Here is a 25,688-nt window from a genome sequence, read left to right as displayed (position 1 = left end):
TTTGCAGCCACCAGAGGTTGCTCACAGCTTCGCACTCTCACACTCCCATTCATCAAGCAACGTCCTTTTAACTACTCGCTCAGTCTCTCGGTCTCACTTTTTCTTGCCCAATTTCATTGTTCAGCTTCTTCCCCCAATACACAAACACATCATTACTGCTTGAGATTGGAGCAAACGCACCAGGAACACCAAAGCAGCAAGTATTTTATTGAAGAGCACAAACCGTGGTTTTTATTAAGTGATGCCTCACTTTCGATGATCACACTTCCCTGATCGATGTCAGCGTTCCCCTGTTTTCTAACAATCGTCTAACTAGTGGTGTGGATAGGGTCTGAAAGCAACAACGTTGTGGTGAGGGCTTGTCAGGTGAAGGGTGTTTTACAATATCTGCACTCACCGGTCGGGTTCATACAACGGTGGATCGATATGGTTAAGGCAGGAAGAATGGGTCAGCAAACACAGCAAGTTCAATCCTTGTAATGATGATTATTACACATCAGCAGCAAATAATAAGATAAGTGTAAAGAGTGAGTATTTAAAATGCCAGGTACAAAAATCAAGGCTTATTCTCTAACAGCCGAAGCCTTCACAAACAGATCGGCCTAATAATGGCACAAATGGTGATGAATATTTCGATCTAATTGACATCACTGTGCCTTAGTTACAAGTTGACCAAGGTAGAGAAATAACATTTCCAGAGTGCAGACTATTAACAATAGTAAGGTGGGATTTGGAAAGAGGAGTAGCCCCTGACATTTAAGGATGACAGAAGGACGTTAGTGAGTAAGGATATTACTTTGGAAATCTTAACCGTGCACTAAGATAATCATACCATTTGAAGACACTGTCAAGATGCTTTGAGGAATGGGAACTCCTGTTGGACTAAATGCAAGAGAATGTTGTGTTCATTAACAGTCGGGTGGATAAAGGCAGAAGCAATAGGTGCCAATGACTTGGATTTTCAGACTGTATTTCCTATAATTTCAGACTGAGATGAGGTGAACTTTTGACAGTTATTGTGTTGTTAATCTTTAGAATGATATTCTCCAGAGTGTGGTGTGGGTTCTACTGTTGAGGATACTTCAGTGTCAGTGGATGGAGTTTTGATATCTCAGGGAATTCTGAAAGGGAGGTGCAGTTGAGGTGGATCGATGGTCATCAGTTTGAATGGTGGAGCTCTCTGGTGTGAGATATTGACCGTGGAGAGTGTGCTGCAGATTGAGCAAAGCAAAAGGTGGTCTCCGGAAGGATAATTGTGAAGACCGAGGTTATCGGATTGTGGTATAGGACGGATATGGAAAATGGCAGAGGTGGTGGAGTAGCCTCCATGATGAGAAACAAAATTCTGTCAGTGATGAGGGAGGACATAATGAAGGAAACGCATTCAGTGGAGACCGTGTGGGTGGAACTGAGGAATAGTCGAAATCCTAAAATTGTAATAGGTGTTATGTACAGACCGCCTGGTAGCAGCTCTGAAGTCCTGGATGGTAAAAATGCACAAAACTAGGCAATATGTAACAAAGTAAAAACAATGACTGCAGATGCTGAAACCCAAATACTGGATTAGTGGTGCTGGAAGAGCACAGCAGTTCAGGCAGCATCCAATATGTAACAAAGCCAGAGTACTACTCATGAGGGATTTTAACGTGAACATAGATTTAGAGGGAGTCAAGCATTTGTCAGAAAGGTAGTGCATGTCTGGTGTATTGCCGGTACTGTTTCTCACTGCATTATGTCCTATATGCTTCATGTGGACAAGCAGTATTGGGTTTATTAATGAGTAATGAGATGGAATTAATGAGTGAGCTAGTTGTGCGTGGCCACTTATCATAGAGCGATGATAGCACTATCAAGTTCAAGGCAGTGTTTGAAAGCACAAAGCATGTATCTGCTGCATTTGGGAACGAACTGGGACAAGTGATGGGCTTGTTAGTGGGTGAACATTTTGGTGATGGTGACCACAATTCTGTGACTTTCACCTTGGTTATGGAGAGAGATAGGTGCATGCAACAGGGTAGGTTTTACAATTGGGGGAAGGGTAAATACGATGTTGTAAGACAGGATCTGAGGAGCATAAGTTGGGAGCATAGGCTGTTTGGGAAGGATGTCGTGCAAATGTGGAACTTTTTCAAGGAACAGATACGACATGTCCTTGATATGTATGTACCTGTCAGACATGAAAGAGATGGTCGTGTGAGGGATCCTTGGTTGACGAGGGAGGTTGAATGTCTTGTAAGGAGGAAGGAGGAGGCTTACATAAGGTTGAGGAAACGAGGTTCAGAAGGCGTTGGAGGGATACAGGATAGCCAGGCGGGAGCTGAAGAAAGGGATTAGGAGAGCTAAGAGAGGGCAAGAAAAATCTTTGGCGGGTAGGATCAAGGATAACCCCAAGGCCTTTTATGCATATGTGAGAAACATGAGAATGACGAGAACGAGGGTAGGTCCAATCAAGGACAGTAGTAGGAGACTGTGTACTGAGTTGGAAGAGGTAGGAGAGGTCTTGAATGAGTACTTTTCTTCAGTATTTACAAACGAGAGGGACCTTATTGTTGAAGAGGAGTGTGTGAAACAGACTGGTAAGCTAGAAGAGATACTTGTTAGGAAGGAAGATGTGTTGGAAATTTTGAACAACTTGAGGATAGACAAGTCCCCCGGGCCTGACGGGATATAACCTAGGATTATGTGGGAAGCAAGAGAGGAAATTGCAGAGCCATTGGCAATGATCTTTTCGTCTTCGCTGTCAACGGGAGTGGTACCAGGGAACTGGAGAGTGGCGAATGTTGTGCCCTTGTTCAAAAAAGGGAATAGGGATAACCCCGGGAATTACAGGCCAGTTAGTCTTACTTCAGTGGTAGGCAAAGTAATGGAAAGGGTACTGAGGGATAGGATTTATGAGTATCTGGAAAGACACTGCTTGATTAGGGAGAGCCAGCACGGATTTGTGAAGGGTAGGTCTTGAGGAGGTCACCAAGCATGTGGATGAGGGTAGAGCAGTGGATGTAGTGTACGTGGATTTTAGTAAGGCATTTGATAATGTTCCCCATGGTAGGCTTATGCGGAAAGTCAGGAGGTATGATAGAGGGAAATTTGGCCAGTTGGATAGAGAACTGGCTAACAAGTCGAAGTCAGAGTGGTGGTAGATGGTAAATATTCAGCCTGGAGCCCAGTTACAAGTGGAGTTCCGCAGGGATCAGTTCTGGGTCCTCTGCTGTTTGTAATTTTTATTAATGACTTGGAAGAGGGAGTCGAACGGTAGGTCAATAAGTTTGCAAATGATACAAAGATTGGTGGAGTTGTGGACAGTGAGGAGGGCTGTTGTCGGCTGCAAAGGGACTTAGATATGATGCAGAGCTGGGCTGAGGAGTGGCAGATGGAGTTCAACCCTGCCAAGTGTGAGGTTGTCCATTTTGGAAGGACAAATATGAATGCGGAATACAGGGTTAACGGTAGGGTTCTTAGTAAGGTGGAGGAGCAGAGGGATCTTGGGGTCTATGTTCATAGATCTTTGAAAGTTGCCACTCAGGTGGACAGAGCTTGTAAGAAGGCCTATGGTGTATTAGCGTTCATTAGCAGAGGGATTGAGTTCAAGAGTCGTGAAGTGATGTTGCAGCTGACCTTGGTTAGGCCACATTTGGAGTACTGTGTGCAGTTCTGGTCCCCTCACTTTAGGAAAGATGTGGAAGCTTTGGAGAGAGTGTAGAGAAGACTTACCAGGATGTTGCCTGGAATGGAGAATAGGTCGTACGAGGATAGGTTGAGAGTGCTAGGCCTTTTCTCATTGGAACGGCGAAGGATGAGGGGTGATTGATAGTGGTTTATAAGATGATCAGAAGAATAGATAGAGTAGACAGTCAGAAACTTTTTCCCCAGGTACAACAGAGTGTTACAAGGGGACATAAATTTAAGGTGAAGGGTGGAAGGTATCGGGGAGATGTCAGGGGAGGGTTCTTTACCCAGAGAGTGGTGGGGGCATGGAATGCGCTGCCTGTGGGAGTGGCAGAGTCAGAATCATTGGTGACCTTTAAGCGGCAATTGGATAGGTGCTTAAGCTAGGACAAATGTTCGGCACAACATTGTGGGCTGAAGAGCCTGTTCTGTGCTGTGTTGTTCTATGTTCTATGCTGCTGGAGTTGGAGAGTTCGGTAAAGCCACCTTGACTGAGATGAGACAGAGACCGTCCACAATAAGGTGGGAAAATCTGCTGATGGCTAAAAGAACTGAAGATGACGGGAGGATGTTTAAAGAAACATTGAAGACGATAGGAAACCAGTTGATACCCCTGAGAGGGAAAGCTCTGCTTCACAGAAGAAAACAGTCATGGACAAAAATATCAGCATAGATCCTGCTGATTGGGAAAGATCCAGAGAGCAGGAAAGACACAAAGCAGTGTAAAAGAGCTCCCAAAAGGAATTTTGATCGGAATCTTTCCAGGGACATCAAAATCGAGAAGAAATGTTCCGCTGGCCTAAAGGGAAAGCGGGTGGTCAGGAGAAGGTGGGGACATTGTAAATGGTCGAGATGTTCCATCATTCCCCTTACCTCGGTATTTTCAGGAGAAAAGGAGGATAGCTTGCCAGAAGTCCCGGTGAAATGAAAAGTGGATCGGGAAAAGCAACCGAATAAAATGAAGGTGAGTAAAACATCGATAATGAGGAAATGACTGGAATCAAAGGGTGACAAATGCCTGGGATTAGGCGGGTTCCATCGGTGGGTGTTAAAACAAATCGACAAGCGCCTCATAGAAGCCCGAACTGTAATCGTTCAGAATTCCCGAGATCCAGGAGTCGTCCCTCCGGATTGGATTGTTGCACGTGTCAGTCGCGCTTTTTAAGAGAGGAGAACCCGGAAAACTCGGGAATTGCAGAGCATGGAGCTTAGCACCTATGGCAGGGAATTTGTTGGAGTCTATAATCAAGGCTGGGATAAGTGAGCACCTCAAATTGTTGAGTTAACCAGGGAGAGCCACATGACAGGTAGGTCGTGCCTGATAAATTCATTGCAGAGGGTTTGAAGAGGGGACGAAGGTAGCTGTCAGGCACTAATGTCCATAGATGTTGTTTACATGGACTTCCAGAAAGCATTTGACAAAGTCCACTTAAGGAGGTAGGAGCCAAGAGAATTGAGGGCAAATTCCTGACACGGCTCGGAGATTGTTTGAGTGGCAGGTGACAGAAAGTAGAGATAATGGGTAGGTAGTCAATTGGCAGGATGGAACCAGTTATGTCTCACACGGACTTGTGTTAGGGCCTCAATTATTGATGTTATTTGTTAAGGGAATGGATAATGGCACAGGAAGTCTTATCATAATTTGTGGATGACACATAGTTAGGCTGCATTGTAGACAGTGTAGATGACAGCATAAAATTGCAAGGGGATACTGATAGATTAAGTCAATAAACACAACTGTGGCAAAAACATTTGAATGAAAGCAATAGTGAAGCTATCCATTTTTGGATCCAGAAGGGACAGATCAAGGTATTTTTCTGGATGGTATGAAGTGCATGTCCAAGGAGACTTGGGGTTTCAGGTGCACACAACTTTAAAGTGTCACGGACACGTACAGAAAATAATCCAGAAAGCGAACAGATTGCTGTCCTTTTTAAGTAGAGGACTGGAGTAGAAGGATGCCGAAGTTATGCTGCAGTTCTACAAAACCCTGGTTAGATAGACCCCACTTGGAGTACTGTGAGCGGATCTGGGCCGCACACCTTCTGAAAGGAGTAGAATATTGATTGACAAGAATGATACCTGGACTTGCATGGTTAAGATGGAAGGAGAGATCATATCATTTAGGCCTGTGGTCTGTAGAATTGAGAATGTTAATGGGTGGTGTGATGAAAGTCTTGGAGACATGAATAGGAAAAGAGAAGGTGGATAACGATAAACGATTTCTACTGGTTGGGGATTGTAGAATGAAGGAACATAACGTGAGACTTAGGGCCACAGGGTTGCGTAGAGATGTGAGGAAGCAGTCGTGCACACATCGGAGGGTGAATTTTAGCTATCATTTTCTGTCAAAGTGCAGTGGATGCTGGATGAGTTGTTCTATTGAAATGTGAGGGAGATAAATGTTTGTGAAGCAAAGGTACTGTGGGATATAGGTAAATTAATGTTACTTCTGCAATTCCATTTTACAAAGTAAAATGAACTCACACCGGTGTGTAATTGTTTTAGCCACAAGCTGAGTTAACAAGAATGGAAACGATGTGGAGGAAATATATAATTGTTTTTGTATTAGCTAAAATTGAATGTTAGAATGAGATGTGCCAATAAAACAATGGTAGACATTACAGGCAAATAGATAAGATGTTGTGAGGGGATGAAGTTAAGCTAGATACGCATGTACAAACAGTAGGTATAAACATCTGCTTCCCACTTTTACAAAAACACAGGAACAAACCCTAATTAAAAGGGTCATAGGGATCAGAACGGCCTCGGGAAAGGCACAGATGAAGGGGGTAGATAATGATGAAGAAAGAATATGCCTAACAATGACCTACAGCAGGATGAGGTCAAACAGCCTTGTGAGGCCAGGAAAAAGCATTTTGTCACAGACAAGGCCGGATAAGGCAAGAGATAAACAGGGGTAAAGGGGGTCGGTCTTAGGGAAGTGGACGATGTAAGCAGGGGAGGAGCAATGTAAAACAAAAGACATCAAATCATATAAATATTATGTATGAATTGAACTTGGTGTGTATGTCCTCTACCTTATAGGCACTGGATATCTCACCCACTTGCAAGTGTAAAATAAAGGACACTGCTGATTCAGATTTTGTCTCGGACTGCAATTATGGAGGTGTGTGTTTCTCACAACTGGGGGCTGTCCGGGATTTTCTTCCATCACCGGGGGGAGTGGCTGGCCTTGGACACTGGGAAGACGCATCCCGTTCCCCATTGAGGAGCGGTCTCGTGTCCTGGTTTGGTCTGCTCCCTTGGCAGACTGTTACGAATCCCACAAGAGAGACATCTGAATCAGACAGGGATAGGCGTTCGATAGAAAATACGGCGACAAGGGGCCAGGCAACTCTCTGCACAGACCAAGGTAAGAAACCTGACTTTTAAGTATTGCCTTGGTGGCCGGGTTGAGTTTTAGTAGTTAATAAGGGACTAATGAAGGAACTCCACATGGGCTGTGCCGTGGGTAAGGAAAAAGCCTCCGGGAAAACAAAAGAAGGAAAAAGCAATGGAAATGGAGGCGGGGTCCCTTAGAACATACCTCCAGAAAGTCCTTTGGGCAGGATGTTGTGGAATTGGCAAAATAATACTTGTACAGGGGAAAAAGATGATTAAATATTGTTGCTTCGTATGGACTAAGGAATCCATTCTTCGTCCCGCCTCTTCTGGACAAAATACAGGTCGGACAAAGACTGGGTTTTTAAATATCTGAATTTATGATAGAAGGTCCTAAGGCTAGGGTCACAGGGGAACTGCTGTATATCCCTGATATAGGAAGTAACTTATTAGGGAGAGATTCAATTATCCTCTTAGAACTGGGGATTGGAATTCAGGAAAAAGAATTAGTTGTAGAAAGGCAATGTTGACAGAGAATGTGGAGAGAGAGATAGACCCTATTGTATGGGCTAGAGAAGGGAATTGTGGAAAACTACAGATCCCTCCCCTTGACGTAAATTTAAAAAAAAGGAAAAGGGGACGTTGTCTGTGAGTGACAATACCCCATTTCCATAGAAGGTAAACGAGGACTGCAGCCAGTAATTGAAGGATTGATTAGAGATGGACTGTTGGAGCCATGTATGTCTCCCTATAATACCCCAATCCTACCAGTGCGGAAATCCGATGGAACTTATCGATTGGTGCAGGATTTGAGAACATTAAATCGAATAGTACAGATCAGGCAACCAGTGGTACCAAACCCCTATACCTTATTAAGTGAGATCCCTCATGACCACAAATGGTTGGGCTTGTCCCTTGGCAGAGGAAAGTAGGAATTTGTTCGCCTTTGAATGGGAAGAACCTAAGACAGGACAGAAACAGCAATACCGGTGTACTGTGCTCCCCCAGGGGTTTATGGAATCCCCGAATTTATTTGGACAGGTGTTAGAACAAATATTGGAGAAATGTAGCAGCCCCAAGGGGACTACCCTGTTGCAGTATGTAGACGACACCTTAGTAACAGGAAAAAGAAGAGAAAGAGTAGTGGAAGCCACTAACAAATTATTGAATTTCCTGGGTCAGCAGGGACTGAGAGTATCTAAAAACAAACTACTATATGTGGAGCAAGAAGTGAAATACTTGGGACATTTAGTGAGTGAGAAAAAGATAAGCCCGGAACAGATAGAGGGAATAGTGGGAATGCAACTGCCCAGAACTAAACGGGAGTTACGCAAATGTTTGGGTCTAACGGGTTATTGCAGATTGTGGATTGATTCCTATGCACAGAAGACTAAGAAATTATATCTCAAACTATTAGAGGGGGAACCAAAATGTCTACGTTGGGTGATGAGGAAAAAGAACTAGTTGAGAAACTCAAAAGAGATCTGATCCATGCCCCCGTGTTAGCCTTACCTTCTCTAGATAAACCTTTCCACCTCTTTGCTACCGTGGATAAGGGAGCGGCTTTGGGAGTATTGACCCAGAGGTGGGGAGGAATGAGACAACCAGTAGCATATCTTTCGAAGCTACTGGATCCAGTATCCCGGGGGTGGCCTGAGTGTGTGCAGGCTGTGGCTGCCACTGCACTGTTGGTGGAGGAAAGCAGAAAGCTTACATTTGGGGGAGCCCTAATAGTAAGCACTCCACACCAAGTGAGAACAATCCTAAACCAAAAAGCTGGGCGATGGTTGACAGACTCGCGGATTCTGAAATATGAGGCAATATGAATAGAAAAGGATGATCTAGTGTTGGTCACTGACAATTGTTTAAATCCAGCTGCCTTTCATTGGAAAGGGGAAGGAGACTCTCCTCAGAATCCAGGGCACGACAGCCTTGACATTATAGAATACCAAACTAAGGTCCTCATGGACCTGAGAGATGTTCCACTTCATGCAGGGGCTAGACCTTTTTATAGACGGATCATCCCAGGTGACTGAAGGGAAAAGACATAATGGGTATGCAGTCGTAGTTGGGACAAACAGTAGTGTGGTGCAGGCAGGACGGTTGCCAAATGGGTGGTCAGCTCAGACTTATGAACTCTATGCATTGGAAAGAGCCCTTAGGGCATTGGAGAATAAAGAGGGAAAAGTATATATTGACTCTAAATATGCATTTGGTGTTGTGCACACTTTCGGTAAGATATGGCAGGAACGACAGCTGATCAATAGCCGAGGGAAAGAATTAGTACATGAAGAATTGATTAAACGAGTCTTGGAGTCCCTATTACTTCCCTGAGAAATAGCAGGAGTGCATGTAAATGGTCATCAGAAAGGAAATGAACTAGAAGTTAGGGGAAATAGATTAGCCGATGAAGTGGCTGAGGAAGCAGCCCTGAACCCACAAGAAGTGGTGATTCATTCCCTAATACCTACTGTCCCAAGTCCGAGGGAAGCTCCTATATTTACTGAAAGCGAAGAAAATGAATTGAGAGATTTAGGGGCTGTAAAAACAGCAGACAGGCATTGGAGGTTACCTGATGGAAGGAGAATGTTAAACAAAATGATGATGTGAGAGATTATGGCTGTCCTACACCAAGGCAGCCATTGGGGAGTACAAGCAATGTGTGATTTAGTTCTTAGGGAATATGGATGTAAAGGAATATATACAATTGCTAAACAAATATGTGAGGGATGTATAATATGCAGAAAGGTAAATAAGAAAGTCTTGAGAAAACAGACCCCGGGAGGAAGAGACCCAGGATTGAGACCTTTCCAGAGTATACAAGTAGATTATACTGAACTCCCCAGGGTAGGGAGACTAAAATATTTGCTACTCATACTAGATCATCCATCTGGTTGGGTTGAGGCATACCCCTGAGCTACCACCACTGTGAGTGGAGTGTCGAAAACAATATTGGAGCACATAATTCCCCGATACGGGCTCGTGAACCATATTGATTCCGACCAAGGAACTCACTTTACCCCCTGTAACACTTTAGAGGTAATGAAAGGTTTGGGAATTTCCTGGGAGTTCCATACTCCGTGGCACCCGCCATCATCGGGAAGGGTTGAGAGAATGAACCAAACACTCAAACGACAGCTCTCTAAATTGATAATAGAAACCAGACTCCTTTGGACCAAATGTTGACCTATAGCTCTCTTGTGAGTACGAACAGCCCCAAGGAAAGATTTGGGACTATCCCCCTATGAAATCTTATTTGGATTACCTTACTGGGGAACGAATGGAGAATTGGCAATTCCCGAAACTAAAGAGTTGTTCTTAAAGAAGTATATACTGGGCTTGTACTCCTCTTTGTCTTTCCTCAGGAACCAGGGTTTATTGGCACAGACTCCACCCCTTGAATTCACCGTTCATCCCATCCGGCCGGGCGATTGAATCTTAGTAAAATCATGGACAGAGACTAAATTGCAGCCGGACTGGGAAGGGCCGTACCAGGCTCTTTTGACGACCGAAACGGCAATAAGGACGGTGGGGAAAGGCTGGACTCACTACACTCGGATCAAAGGGCCAGTGGAATCTCCAGTTGAGGAAGAAGTCTGGACACCCGAATCAACGCAAGACCCGCTGAAACTCAGACTAAAGAGACTTTGAGTAACTGATTATACAGTGGCGATGCGAGCGCGGGATTATTTCTGTAAGATTTTATATTAAGTCTTTTTGGTGCTTCAGCATGATGTTTAGATACTGGGGATGCTGTTAGAATTATGATGCTCGCCCTTTTAGTATTGGGATTTCATCAAATATCATTTTCATATGGATTATTAACGGTTCCTGAATCTGATAATCCACAAGTAATAGACGCTGATGTATGCAGCTTAGTAAATTGTGGGGATGTGGATAATCAGAGACAGTACCGCAGCTCTGAGATACATCTAAAGTCCTATGGGGATGGCCTTGGGGACGGTACTTAGTATAATGGTTTCATCACAGTACACCGGGCCCCCTTCCGACCAGCTCGTGATTGTCCTGATAAAAAGTGTAACCCAATATACCTAACGATAAGGAAAACCACATGGCATGAAACAATCCTGGCGGGGGGCACCTATGAGATACAATGAAATGGAACGTTTGGGATACAAATGAAAGCAAATGGGAAGGATTTCTTGGGCTATTGTTTTCGAATTAGCGAAGGACAGGGAGAACAGGTACAACTACTGGGTAAGAAGATACAATCTTTCACCCCTCCTGATGATCCTAAAGTAGTAAAATTTATAGAGGTAAAGGACTTGAAACAGACCATTGAAATAGAAACTGGGTACGGGGATGCAAATGCCTGGGTTGAATGGGTAAAGTATACTGTAAAAAGTCTGAACAAGAGCAATTGCTCTGTATGTGCCTCCAGTCGGCCAGTGGCCCAGGGGGTTCCCTTTCCGCTCGGGTGGAAGGGAGACAGGAAGGGCATGAAATGTATGATAGCCCTGTATCAGGATGAGACTGCATGGAATGATAGGAATTGTACCTCCCTATCTCTGATGTTCCCTCCCTTGGAGAAGAAAGATGCAAAAGCTCCCCCCCCGTTTTCTGCCGCAGTTGGAAATCACACCTCGTGTGTGTGTAGACGAGGTACAAGTCGGTCGAATGATTTGGGGGAGCTGAAATTATGTACAGAGATTAAGAATGTTACCGAAACGGAGAAGGGAGGGAACTACTCAGCACTAAAGGTTCCCCGAGCGGATCTGTGGTGGGACTGTGGAGGCAAAATATTGAGACCCATCCTATCTCCAGATTGGAGAGGGACATGTGCAATTGTACAATTGGCAATTCCATTTACCCTGGCATTTGAGAAGGAAAAGATAGGGGGGAAAAAGGGAAGGGGTAAGAGATTACTGTTAGACAATTCTTTCGATGACAGGATTTATCTCGATTCGGTAGGAGTCCCTAGGGGGGTACCTGATGAATCCAAGGGTCGTAACCAGATTGCAGCAGGCTTTGAGTCAGCTCTCTTCTGGTGGGTAACAATTAATAAAAATGTAGATTGGATAAATTACATTTTCTATAATCAACAGCGATTTATAAATTATACAAGAGATGCGGTTAAAGGACTATCAGACCAGCTTGATGCGACAAGTAGGATGGCATGGGAGAACAGAATGGCCCTTGATAGGATTTTAGCAGAAAAAGGGTGTGTGTGTGTGATGTTAGGAGGAAGTTGTTGTACCTTTATTCCTAATAACACTGCACCTGATGGTTCAATTACTCGGGTCTTAAGAGGATTGACTACCTGAGCAGAGGAATTGGCTGAGAATCCAGGAGTAGACACATCTCTCACAGGATGGCTTGAGTCCTGGATTGGAAGGTAGAAGGGGATGGTGGTTTCTATCCTTCCTTCCCTGATAGTAGTAGTTGGGGTATTGGTGGCCATTGGCTGTTGTATCATACCCTGTATACGAGGGCTCACCCAAAGACTCATTGAAACAGCCTTGATGAAACAGGTGCCCCTAAAAGAAAAATGCAGAAGATAACAAATGGTAATTAAAGAAAAGGGGGAAATTGTGGGATATAGGTAAATTAATGTTACGTCTGCAATTCTGCAATTCCATTTTACAAAGTAAAATGAACTCACACCAACGTGTAATTGTTTTAGCTACGAGCTGAGTCAACAAGAATGGAAACGATGTGGAGGAAATATATAATTGTTTTTGTATTATCTAAAATTGTATGTTAGAATGAGACGTGCCAGTAAAACAATGGTAGACATTACGGGCAAATAGATAAGATGTTGTGAGGGGATGAAGTTAAGCTAGGTACGCCTGTACAAACAGTAGGTATAAACATCTGCTTCCCACTTTTACAAAAACACAGGAACAAAACCCAATTAAAAGGGTCAAAGGGATCAGAACAGCCTCGGGAAAGGCACAGATGAAGGGGGTAGATAATGATGAAGAAAGAATATGCCTAACAATGACCTACAGCAGGATGAGGTCAAACAGCCTTGTGAGGTCAGGAATAAGCAATTTGTCACAGACAAGGCCGGATAAGGCAAGAGATAAACAGGGGTAATGGGGGCCGGTCTTAGGGAAGTGGAAGATGTAAACAGGGGAGGAGCAGTGTAAAACAAAAGACATCAAATCATATAAATATTATGTATGAATTGAACTTGGTGTGTATGTCCTCTACCTTATAGGCACTGGACATCTCACCCACTTGCAAGTGTAAAATCAAGGACACTGCTGATTCAGATTTTGTCTCTGACTGCAATTATTGAGGTGTGTGAGCTTTGTTTCACACAGTACCAAGGGCCAGAGGCTTGTATATGAAGTTGGGCAAGAGCTGAGCCATGATGTTTGAATGGAGGCAGAGGTTGTAGGGGCTAAACAGCGTTGTGGTGTGTGTATGTTGCTGTGGTTATAATTTGGAAAGGAGTTTATTTGTGAAGCAGTTTGGATGGGCATGTAATGAAATGGAGTGGAGTGAGTGTGAAAGAGTTGATCCTGTTGTGTAATAAACGTGTGTGTGTGTGTGTGTGTGTGTGTCTAGGGTGAAGTAGAGGAACTGAAGATGGAGATGGGAGAATAGAAAGGCAAAGGAAAAAGAAATGTTTTGGTGCAGGATGATTGAATGGCAAAATGTTGTTGTAAATGCAGCAGTGTGCGCCTTTAAGGAAGCAGAAATGGAAGCAGTCTGTGCCTACGGCCATACTAGTCTGAAAACGCCCGATCTCGTCTGATCTCGGAAGCTAAGCAGACTCAGGCCTGGTTAGTACTTGGATGGGAGACCGCCTGGGAATACCAGGTGCAGTAGGCTTTTGCAGCCACCAGAGGTTGCTCACAGCTTCGCACTCTCACACTTCCATTCATCAAGCAACGTCCTTTTAATTACTCACTCAGTCTCTCGGTCTCACTTTTTCTTGCCCAATTTCATTGTTCAGCTTCTTCCCCCAATACACAAACACATCATTACTGCTTGAGATTGGAGCAAACGCACCAGGAACACCAAAGCAGCAAGTATTTTATTGAAGAGCACAAACGGTGGTTTTTATTAAGTGATGCCTCACTTTCGATGATCACACTTCCCTGATCGCTGTCAGCGTTCCCCTGTTTTCTAACAATCGTCTAACTAGTGGTGTGGATAGGGTCTGAAAGCAACAACGTTGTGGTGAGGGCTTGTCAGGTGAAGGGTGTTTTACAATATCTGCACTCACCGGTCGAGTTCATACAACACTGGATCGATATGGTTAAGGCAGGAAGAATGGGTCAGCAAACACAGCAAGTTCAATCATTGTAATGATTATTATTACACATCAGCAGCAAATAATAAGATAAGTGTAAAGAGTGAGTATTTAAAATGCCAGGTACAAAAATCAAGGCTTATTCTCTAACAGCCGAAGCCTTCACAAACAGATCGGCCTAATAATGGCACAAATGGTGATGAATGGTTCGATCTAATTGACATCACTGTGCCTTAGTTACAAGTTGACCAAGGTAGAGAAATAACATTTCCAGAGTGCAGACTATTAACAATAGTAAGGTGGAATTTGGAAAGAGGAGTAGCCCCTGTGGGATATAGGTAAATTAATGTTACTTCTGCAATTCCATCTTACAAAGTAAAATGAACTCACACCAGTGTGTAATTGTTTTAGCCAAGAGCTGAGTCAACAAGAATGGAAACGATGTGGAGGAAATATATAATTGTTTTTGTATTAGCTAAAACTGTATGTCAGAAGGTAGACATTATGGGCAAGTAGATAAGATGTTGTGAGGGGATGAAGTTAAGCTAGATACGCCTGTACAAACAGTAGGTATAAACATCTGCTTCCCACTTTTACAAAAACACAGGAACAAACCCCAATTAAAAGGGTCATAGGGATCAGAACGGCCTCGGGAAAGGCACAGATAATGATGAAGAAATAATATGCCTAACAATGACCTACATCAGGATGAGGTCAAACAGCCTGGTGAGGCCAGAAATAAGCATTTTGTCACAGACAAGGCCGGATAAGGCAAGAGATAAACAGGGGTAATGGGGGCCGGTCTTAGGGAAGTGGAAGATGTAAACTGGGGAGGAGCAATGTAAAACAAAAGACATCAAATCATAAATGTTGTGTATGAATTGAATTTGGTGTGTGTATGTCCTCTACCTTTTAGGCACTGGACATCACACCCACTTGCAAGTGTAAAATAAATGGCACTACTGATTCAGATTTTGTCTCGGACTGCAATTATTGAGGTGTGTGAGCTTTGTTTCTCACAACTGGGGGCTGTCCGGGATGTTCTTCCATCGCCGGGGGGAGTGGCTGGCCTTGGACACTGGGAAGACGTGTCCCGTTCCCCATTGAGGAGCGGTCTCGTGTCCTGGTTTGGTCTGCTCCCTTGGGCGACTGGTACGAATCCCACAAGAGAGACATCTGAATCAGACAGTGATAGGAGCTCGATCGACAATACGGCACAAAGGGGCCAGGCAACTCTGTGCACAGACCAAGGTAAGAAACCTGACTTTTAAGTATTGCCTTGGTGGCCGGGATTAAGTTTTAGTAGTTAATAAGGGACTAACGAAGGAACTCAATATGGGTTGTGCCGTGGGTAAGGAAAAAGCCTCTGGGAAAAGAAAAGAAGGAAAAAGCAATGGAATTGGAGGCGGGGTCCCTTACAACATACCTCCAGAAAGTCCTTTGGGGAGGATGTTGTGGAATTGGGAAAATAATACTTGTACAGGGGAAAAAGATGATTAAATATTGTTGCTTCGTATGGACTAAGGAATCCATTCTTCGTCCCGCCTCTTCTGGCCAAAATACAGGTCGGACAAAGACTGGGTTTGTAAATATCTGAATTTATTTGTCAATGAGAGAGAGAGAGAGAGAGAGAGAGAGAGAGAGAGAGAGAGAATGAAAAGAGCTGTACAGCTGGTAGAAAGTTTAACCCTTTGTGATTTGGTTTGAATGCACATTTGTTTGTTGGTGATTGAATGTTTGCGTTTTATTCCCTGGAGCTTGAGTTCCGGGACTGTTTTGAATCTGATTTTTATTATGGAAACTTAACATGATTTCTTTAAAGGTGAAGGATTCTATAGAGATTATGAAAAAAAAAGAATGATAACTCCTGTTCTTCTCACAGGTCATAACTGCCTTACTATCAGTTTCTAACTAATCTCTTTTATCTTTACATAAAAGCGATTTATGGAGGACAGTTGAAGTTTCAGTTCAACATTAGATTGTAGTAAAAATAAAATTCTATGGTTAATATCTGTGACCTTGGATTCGGCCATTGTTCACGCATTAGAAGTTTTTGTTAAACTTGAATAGACAAATTCTTTTAAGGCAGCTCTGATTATTTCACGACCTATAGTATTGTAATTGAGCAATGATTGGTCAGCACTACTTAAGAAAACTAATTTTGGATTTAAATTAAGGGACTAAAACTGGGTGAGTACAGTGGATTTCAAAATTGAGAAGTGTATGCATTTTACATTTTGAATATTAAATACTGAATAAATGAACGTAAATATATAAATATATTTACAAAGTTTGGAACAGGCTTTAAGGTTAGTCAAGCATGAATTGATGAATTGGTGTTTGAAGTTATGGGGAGCTAGAAATACTGCAATATTTCTTTAAAAAAGAAAAAGGGGAAGAACGTAATGACTTATCCCCTTCGGGAGGTACCAATAGGGGACAAAGAGATTGGGTTTGTAAGTGTCCCCCTCAGCAGTGGGGAGGTCAGAACATTTAAAGAAATGAAGGTCCTGGTTGAGGATCCGGTAGGGCTGTCTGAACAAATTGATCAATTTTTGGGGCCCAGTCTGTATACCTGGGCTGGGTTAATGTCTATTTTGAATATATTATTTACTGGGGAAGAAAGGGGACTTATATGGGGAGCAGCCATTAAAATATGGGACAGGGAACACCCCATTGGAGATGGGGATGCTGGACAGGGAGAGGTGAAGTTTCCCCTCAGAGACCCCCAGTGGGAAAACCAAAACCCAGAGCATAGAGAAGAAATGAGGGAATTGAAAGACCTGATTCTAAAAGGAATAAGAGAGGCAGTTCCAAAGTCACAGAATTTGACGAAAGCCTTTGAAGTTAGACAGGAGAAAGGTGAGACTCCCTCAGCTTTCTTGCAAAGATTAAGAGACTCAATGCAGAAATATTCTGGAATGAACCCTGAGGACCCTGTGGCACAGGGTCTTTTGAAAGTACATTTTGTGACAAAGGCATGGCCAGACATACAGAGAAAGATACAGAAGATAGAAGGGTGGAGTGAAAAGCCATTAGATGAATTGTTAAGAGAGGCACAGAAAGTGTTTGTAAAGAGAGAGGATGAGAGACAGAAACAGAAGGTGAAAATGATGGTAGCTGCGGTTGATGAGGTAGTTAAGAAAAGAATGGAACCGATAGTGACCAACCGGAGCGGTGGGTGGCAGCATGTCGGACAGAGAGGACAAGGGGGAGCGTTTGATAGAGGGTTCGAGCGACAGGGGCAGAGCTGGAGGTCTCCACAGGCAGGATGCTATTATTGCGGAAAGATAGGGCACTTTAAGCGGGAATGTCCTGCTCTGAAAAGGGAAGAGAGGGCAATTCCGCTTATGAATTTTGAAGAATAGGAGTGTCAGGGGTTCCTGCCCTCGGGGGCCCACCAGGAACCCTTGATAAACCTGAAGGTGGGACCCTATAGGGAAGAGGTAGTCTTCCTAGTAGATACTGGGGCAGCACGGTCATCGCTGAATGTTAAACCAAAGAAAGTAGGAATGTCAACACAGTCAATTACTGTTTCGGGGGTAAAAGGGGAAGGATTTACTGTTCCAGTAGTTGAACCTATGATGATAGAAGGTCCTAAGGATAGGGTCGCAGGGGAACTGTTGTATATCCCTGATATAGGAAGTAACTTATTAGGGAGAGACTTAATTATCCTCTTAGAACTGGGGATTGGAATTCAGGAAAAAGAATTAGTTGTACAAAAGGCAATGTTGACAAAGGATGTGGAGAGAGAGATAGACCCTATTGTATGGGCTAGGGAAGGGAATTGTGGAAAACTACAGATCCCTCCCCTTGAAGTAAATTTTAAAAAAAAGGAAAAAGGGGACGTTGTCTGTGAACGACAATATCCCATTTCCATAGAAGGTAAACGAGGACTGCAGCCAGTAATTGAAGGATTGATTAGAGATGGACTGTTGGAGCCATGTATGTCTCCTTATAATACCCCAATACTACCAGTGCGGACATCCGATGGAACTTATCGATTGGGGCAGGATTTGAGAACATTAAATCGCATAGTACAGATCAGGCACCCAGTGGTACCAAACCCCTATTCCTTATTAAGTGAGATCCCTCATGACCACAAATGGTTTAGTGTGATAGATTTAAAGGATGCCTTTTGGGCTTGTCCCTTGGCAGAGGAAGGTAGGAATATGTTTGCCTTTGAGTGGGAAGACCCTAAGACAGGACAGAAACAGCAATACCGGTGTACTGTGCTCCCCCAGGGTTTTACGGAATCCCCGAATTTATTTGGACAGATGTTAGAACAAACGTTGGAGAAATTTAGCAGCCCCAAGGGGACCACCCTGTTGCAGTATGTAGACGACCTCTTAGTAACAGGAAAAAGAAGAGAAAGAGTAGTAGAAGCCACTAACAAATTATTGAATTTCCTGGGTCAGCAGGGACTGAGAGTATCTAAAAACAAACTACAATATGTGGAGCAAGAAGTGAAATACTTGGGACATTTAGTTAGTGAGGGAAAGCGAAAGATAAGCCCGGAACGGATAGAGGGATTAGTGGGGATGTCACTGCCCAGCACTAAACGGGAGTTACGCAAATGTTTGGGTCTAACGGGTTATTGCAGATTGTGGATTGATCCCTATGCACAGAAGACAAAGAAATTATATCTCAAACTATTAGAGGGGGAACCAAAATGTCTAAGTTGGGATGATGATGAAAAAGAACTAGTTGAGAAACTCAAGAGATCTGACCCATGCCCCCGTGTTAGCCTTCCCTTCTCTAGATAAACCTTTCAATCTCTTTGCTACCGTGGATAAGGGAGCAGCTTTGGGAGTATTGACCCAGAGGTGGGGAGGAATGAGACAACCAGTAGCATATCTTTCGAAGCTACTGGATCCAGTATCCCGGGGGTGGCCTGAGTGTGTGCAGGCCGTGGCTGCCACTGCACTGTTGGTGGAGGAAAGCAGAAAGCTTACATTTGGGGGAGCCCTAATAGTAAGCACTCCACACCAAGTGAGAACAATCCTAAACCAAAAAGCTGGGCGATGGTTGACAGACTCGCGGATTCTGAAATACGAGGCAATATTAATAGAAAAGGATGATCTAGTGTTGGTCACTGACAATTGTTTAAATCCAGCTGCCTTTCTTTGGAAAGGGGAAGGAGACTCTCCTCAGAATCCAGGGCACGATTGCCTTGACATTATAGAATACCAAACCAAGGTCCGCATGGACCTGAGAGATGTTCCACTTCATGCAGAGGCTAGACCTTTTATAGACGGATCATCCCGGGTGACTGAAGGGAAAAGACATAATGGGTATGCAGTCGTAGTTGGGACAAACAGTAGTGTGGTGCAGGCAGGACGGTTGCCAAATGGGTGGTCAGCTCAGACATGTGAACTCTATGCATTGGAAAGAGCCCTTAGGACATTGGAGAATAAAGAGGGAACAGTATACATTGACTCTGAATATGCATTTGGTGTTGTGCACACTTTCGGTAAGATACGGCAGGAACGACGGCTGATCAATAGCCGAGGGAAAGAATTAGTACATGAAGAATTGATTAAACGAGTCTTGGAGTCCCTATTACTTCCCCGAGAAATAGCAGTAGTGCATGTAAATGGTCATCAGAAAGGAAATGAACTAGAAGTTAGGGGAAATAGATTAGCCGATGAAGTGGCTAAGGAAGCAGCCCTGAACCCACAAGAAGTGGTGATCCATTCCCTAATACCAACTGTTCCAGGTCCTCGGGAAGCTCCTATATTTACTGAAAGCGAAGAAAATGAATTGAGAGATTTAGGAGCTGTAAAAACAGCAGACGGGCATTGGAGGTTACCTGATGGGAGGAGAATGTTAAACAAAATGATGATGTGAGAGATTATGGCTGTCCTACACCAAGGCAGCCATTGGGGAGTACAAGCAATGTGTGATTTAGTTCTTAGGGAATATGGATGTAAAGGAATATATACAATTGCTAAACAAATATGTGAGGGATGTATCATATGCAGAAAGGTAAATAAGAAAGTTAATAAGAAAGGTAAATAAGACCTAGGATTGAGACCTTTCCAGAGTATACAAGTAGATTATACTGAACTCCCCAGGGTAGGGAGACTAAAATATATGCTAGTCATAGTAGATCATCCATCTGGTTGGGTTGAGGCATACCCCCGAGCTACCATCACTGTGAGTGGAGTGTCTAAAACAATATTGGAGCACATAATTCCCCGATATGGGCTCGTGAACCATATTGATTCCGACCAAGGAACTCACTTTACCCCCGGTAACACTTTAGAGGTAATGAAAGGGTTGGGAATTTCCTGGGAGTTCCATACTCCTTGGCACCTGCCATCATCGGGAAGGGTTGAGAGAATGAACCAAACACTCAAACGACAGCTCTCTAAATTGATCATAGAAACCACACTCCCTTGGACCAAATGTTGACCTATAGCTCTCTTGTGAGTACGAACAGCCCCAAGGAAAGATTTGGGACTATCCCCCTATGAAATCTTATTTGGATTACCTTACTTGGGAACGAATGGAGAATTGGCAATTCCCGAAACTAAAGAGTTGTTCTTAAAGAAGTATATACTGGGCTTGTCCTCCTCTTTGTCTTTCCTCAGGAAACAGGGTTTATTGGCACAGACTCCACCCCTTGAATTCACCGTTCATCCCAACCAGCCGGGCGATTGAATCTTAGTAAAATCATGGACAGAGACTAAATTACAGCCGGATTGGGAAGGGCCGTACCAGGCTCTTTTGACTACCGAAACGGCAATAAGGACGGTGGGGAAAGGCTGGACTCGCTACACTCGGATCAAAGGGCCAGTGGAATCTCCAGTTGAGGAAGTCTGGACAGCCGAATCAACGCAAGACCCGCTGAAACTCAGACTAAAGAGACTTTGAATAACTCATTATACAGTGGCGACGCAAGCGTGGGATTATTTCTGTAAGATTGTATATTAAGTCTTTTTGGTGCTTCAGCATGATGTTTAGAATAATGGGAATGCTGCTAGAATTATGATGCTAGCCCTTTTAGTGTTGGGATTTCGTCAAATATCATTTTCATATGTATTATTAACGGTTCCTGAATTTGATCATCCACAAGTAATAGACACTGATGTATGCAGTTAGTAAATTGTGGGGATGTAGATAATCAGAGACAGTACCGCAGCTCTGAGATACATCTTAAGTCCTATGGGGATGGCCTTGGGGATGGTACTTAGTATAATGGTCTCGTCACAGTACACCGGGCCCCCTTCCGACCAGCTCGTGATTGTCCTGATAAAAAGTGTAACCCAATATACCTAACGATAAGGAAAACCACATGGCATGAATCAATCCTGGGGGGGGGGGGCACCTATGAGATACAATGAAATGAAACGTTTGGGATAGAAATGAAAGCAAATGGGAAGGATTTCTTGGGCTATTGTTTTCAAATTAGCGTAGGACAGGGAAAACGGGTAGAAATACTGGGTAAGAAGATACAATCTTTCACCCCTCCTGATGATCCTGAAGTAGTAAAATTTATAGAGGTAAAGGACTTGAAACAGACCATTGAAATAGAAACTGGGTACGGGGATGCAAATGCCTGGGTTGAATGGGTAAAGTATACTGTGAAAAGTCTGAACAAAAGCAATTGCTATGCATGCGCCTCCAGTCGGCCAGTGGCCCAGGGGGTTCCCTTCCCGCTCGGGTGGAAGGGGGACAGGAAGGGCATGAAATGTATGATAGCCCTGTATCAGGATGAGACTGCATGGAATGATAGGAATTGTACCTCCCCTATCTCTGATGTTCCCTCCCTTGGAGAAGAAAGATGCAAAAGCTCCCCCCCTGTTTTCTGCCACAGTTGGAAATCACACCTCGTGTGTGCGTAGACGAGGTACAAGTCGGTCGAATGATTTGGGGGAGCTGAAATTATGTACAGAAATTAAGAGTGTTACCGAAACGGAGAAGGGAGGGAACTACTCAGCATTGAAGGTTCCCCGAGCGGATCTGTGGTGGGACTGTGGAGGCAAAATATTGAGACCCACGCTACCTCCAGATTGGAGAGGGATATGTGCAATTGTACAATTGGCAATTCCATTTACCCTGGCATTTGAGAAGGAAAAGATAGGTGGGAAGAAGCGAAGGGGTAAGAGATTACTGTTAGACACTTCTTTCGATGACAGGATTTATCTCGATTCGGTCGGAGTCCCTAGGGGGGTACCTGATCAATCCAAGGGTCGTAACCAGATTGCAGCAGGCTTTGAGTCAGCTCTCTTCTGCTGGGTAACAATTAATAAAAATGTAGATTGGATAAATTACATTTTCTATAATCAACAGCGATTTATAACTTATACAAGAGATGTGGTTAAAGGACTATCAGACCAGCTTGATGCGACAAGTAGGATGGCATGGGAAAATAGAATGGCCCTTGATAGGATTTTAGCAGAAAAAGGGGGTGTGTGTGATGTTAGGAGGAAGTTGTTGTACCATTATTCCTAATAACACTGCACCTGATGGTTCAATTACTCTGGTCTTAAGAGGATTGACTACCTTAGCAGAGGAATTGGCTGAGAATGCAGGAGTAGACACATCTCTCACAGGATGGCTTGAGTCCTGGATTGGAAGGCAGAAGGGGATGGTGGTTTCTATCCTTACTTCCCTGATAGTAGTAGTCGGGGTATTGGTGGCCATTGGCTGTTGTATCATACCCTGTATACGAGGGCTCACCCAAAGACTGATTGAAACAGCCTTGATGAAACAGGTGCCCCTAAAAGAAAAATGCAGAAGATAACAAATAGTAATTAAAAGAAAAGGGGGAAATTGTGGGATATAGGTAAATTAATGTTACTTCTGCAATTCCATTTTACAAAGTAAAGTGAACTCACACCAGCGTGTAATTGTTTTTGCCACGAGCTGAGTAAACAAGAATGGAAACGATGTGGAGGAAATATATAATTGTTTTTGTATTAGCTAAAATTGTATGTTAGAATGAGATGTGCCATTAAAACGTTACGGGCAAATAGATAAGATGTTGTGAGGGGATGAAGTTAAGCTAGATACGCCTGTACAAACAGTAGGTATAAACATCTGCTTCCCACTTTTACAAAAACACAGGAACAAACCCCAATTAAAAGGGTCATAGGGATCAGAACGGCCTCGGGAAAGGCACAGATGAAGGGGGTAGATAATGATGAAGAAAGAATCTGCCTAACGATGACCTACAGCAGGATGAGGTCAAACAGGCTTGTGAGGCCAGGAATAAGCATTTTGTCACAGACAAGGCCGGATAAGGCAAGAGATAAACAGGGGTAAAGGGGGTCGGTCTTAGGGAAGTGGAAGATGTAAACAGGGGAGGAGCAATGTAAAACAAAAGACATCAAATCATACATAATATTTATATGAATTGAACTTGGTGTGTATGTCCTCTACCTTATATGCACTGGACATCTCACCCACTTGCAAGTGTAAACTAAAGGACACTGCTGATTCAGATTTTGTCTCGGACTGCAATTATTGAGGTGTGTGAGCTTTGTTTCTCAAAGGTACCAAGGGCCAGAGGCTTGTATATGAAGTTGGGCAAGAGCTGAGCCATGATGTTTGAATGGAGGCAGAGGTTGTAGGGGCTAAACAGCGTTGTGGTGTGTGTATGTTGCTGTGGTTATAATTTGGAAAGGAGTTTATTTGTGAAGCAGTTTGGATGGGCATGTAATGAAATGGAGTGGAGTGAGTGTGAAAGAGTTGATCCTGTTGTGTAATAAACGTGTGTGTGTGTGTGTGTGTCTAGGGTGAAGTAGAGGAACTGAAGATGGAGATGGGAGAATAGAAAGGCAAAGGAAAAAGAAATGTTTTGGTGCAGTATGATTGAATGGCAAAATGTTGTTGTAAATGCAGCAGTGTGCGCCTTTAAGGAAGCAGAAATGGAAGCAGTCTGTGCCTACGGCCATACTAGTCTGAAAACACCCGATCTCGTCTGATCTCGGAAGCTAAGCAGACTCAGGCCTGGTTAGTACTTGGATGGGAGACCGCCTGGGAATACCAGGTGCAGTAGGCTTTTGCAGCCACCAGAGGTTGCTCACAGCTTCGCACTCTCACACTCCCATTCATCAAGCAACGTCCTTTTAACTACTCGCTTCGTCTCACTTTTTCTTGCCCAATTTCATTGTTCAACTTCTTCCCCCAATACACAAACACATCATTACTGCTTGAGATTGGAGCAAACGCACCAGGAACACCAAAGCAGCGAGTATTTTATTGAAGAGCACAAACCGTGGTTTTTATTAAGTGATGCCTCACTTTCGATGATCACACTTCCCTGATCGATGTCAGCGTTCCCCTGTTTTCTAACAATCGTCTAACTAGTGGTGTGGATAGGGTCTGAAAGCAACAACGTTGTGGTGAGGGCTTGTCAGGTGAAGGGTGTTTTACAATATCTGCACTCACCGGTCGAGTTCATACAACACTGGATCGATATGGTTACGGCAGGAAGAATGGGTCAGCAAACACAGCAAGTTCAATCCTTGTAATGATGATTATTACACATCAGCAGCAAATAATAAGATAAGTGTAAAGAGTGAGTATTTAAAATGCCAGGTACAAAAATCAAGGCTTATTCTCTAACAGCCGAAGCCTTCACAAACAGATCGGCCTAATAATGGCACAAATGGTGATGAATATTTCGATCTAATTGACATCACTGTGCCTTAGTTACAAGTTGACCAAGGTAGAGAAATAACATTTCCAGAGTGCAGACTATTAGCAATAGTAAGGTAGGATTTGGAAAGAGGAGTAGCCCCTGACATTTAAGGATGACAGAAGGACGTTCGTGAGTAAGGATATTACTTTGGAAATCTTAACCGTGCACTAAGATAATCATACAATTTGAAGACACTGTCAAGATGCTTTGAGGAAAGGGAACTCCTGTTGGACTAAATACAAGAGAATGTTGTGTTCATTAACAGTCGGGTGGATAAAGCAGAAGCAATAGGTGCCAATGACTTGGATTTTCAGACTGTATTTCCTATAATTTCAGACTGAGATGAGGTGAACTTTCGACAGTTATTGTGTTGTTAATCTTTAGAATGATATTCTCCAGAGAGTGGTGTGGGTTCTACTGTTGAGGATACTTCAGTGTCAGTGTATGGGGTTTTGATATCTCAGGGAATTCTGAAAGGGAGGTGCAGTTGAGGTGCATCGATGGTCATCAGTTTGAATGGTGGAGCTCTCTGGTGTGAGATATTGACCGCGGAGAGTGTGCTGCAGATTGAGCAAAGCAAAAGGTGGTCTCCAGAAGGATAATTGTGAAGACCGAGGTTATAGGATAGTGGTATAGGACGGATATGGAAAATGGCAGAGGTGGTGGAGTAGCCTCCATGATGAGAAACAAAATTCTGTCAATGATGAGGGAGGACATAATGAAGGAAACGCATTCAGTGGAGACCGTGTGGGTGGAACTGAGGAATAGTCAAAATCCTAAAATTGTAATGGGTGT

At 43.6% G+C, this 25,688-nt stretch overlaps 2 non-coding genes across 2 annotated transcripts; both read left to right on the top strand.

Moving 5' to 3' along the window:
- Positions 1 to 13,696: 13,696 nt before the first annotated feature.
- LOC140491720 (5S ribosomal RNA) lies at positions 13,697 to 13,815 on the top strand. The gene has a single exon (XR_011963391.1). It is a non-coding gene; the product is annotated as a 5S ribosomal RNA (ribosomal RNA).
- Positions 13,816 to 24,132: 10,317 nt separating this feature from the next.
- Positions 24,133 to 24,251, top strand: LOC140491710 (5S ribosomal RNA). The gene has a single exon (XR_011963382.1). It is a non-coding gene; the product is annotated as a 5S ribosomal RNA (ribosomal RNA).
- Positions 24,252 to 25,688: the final 1,437 nt, after the last annotated feature.

This window comes from Chiloscyllium punctatum, chromosome 19 (assembly GCF_047496795.1).
Source record: "Chiloscyllium punctatum isolate Juve2018m chromosome 19, sChiPun1.3, whole genome shotgun sequence".
Taxonomy (NCBI): Eukaryota; Metazoa; Chordata; class Chondrichthyes; order Orectolobiformes; family Hemiscylliidae; genus Chiloscyllium; species Chiloscyllium punctatum.
The sequence above is the reverse complement of the archived record's forward strand: the minus strand, read 5'-3'. Positions and strand labels throughout refer to the sequence as shown.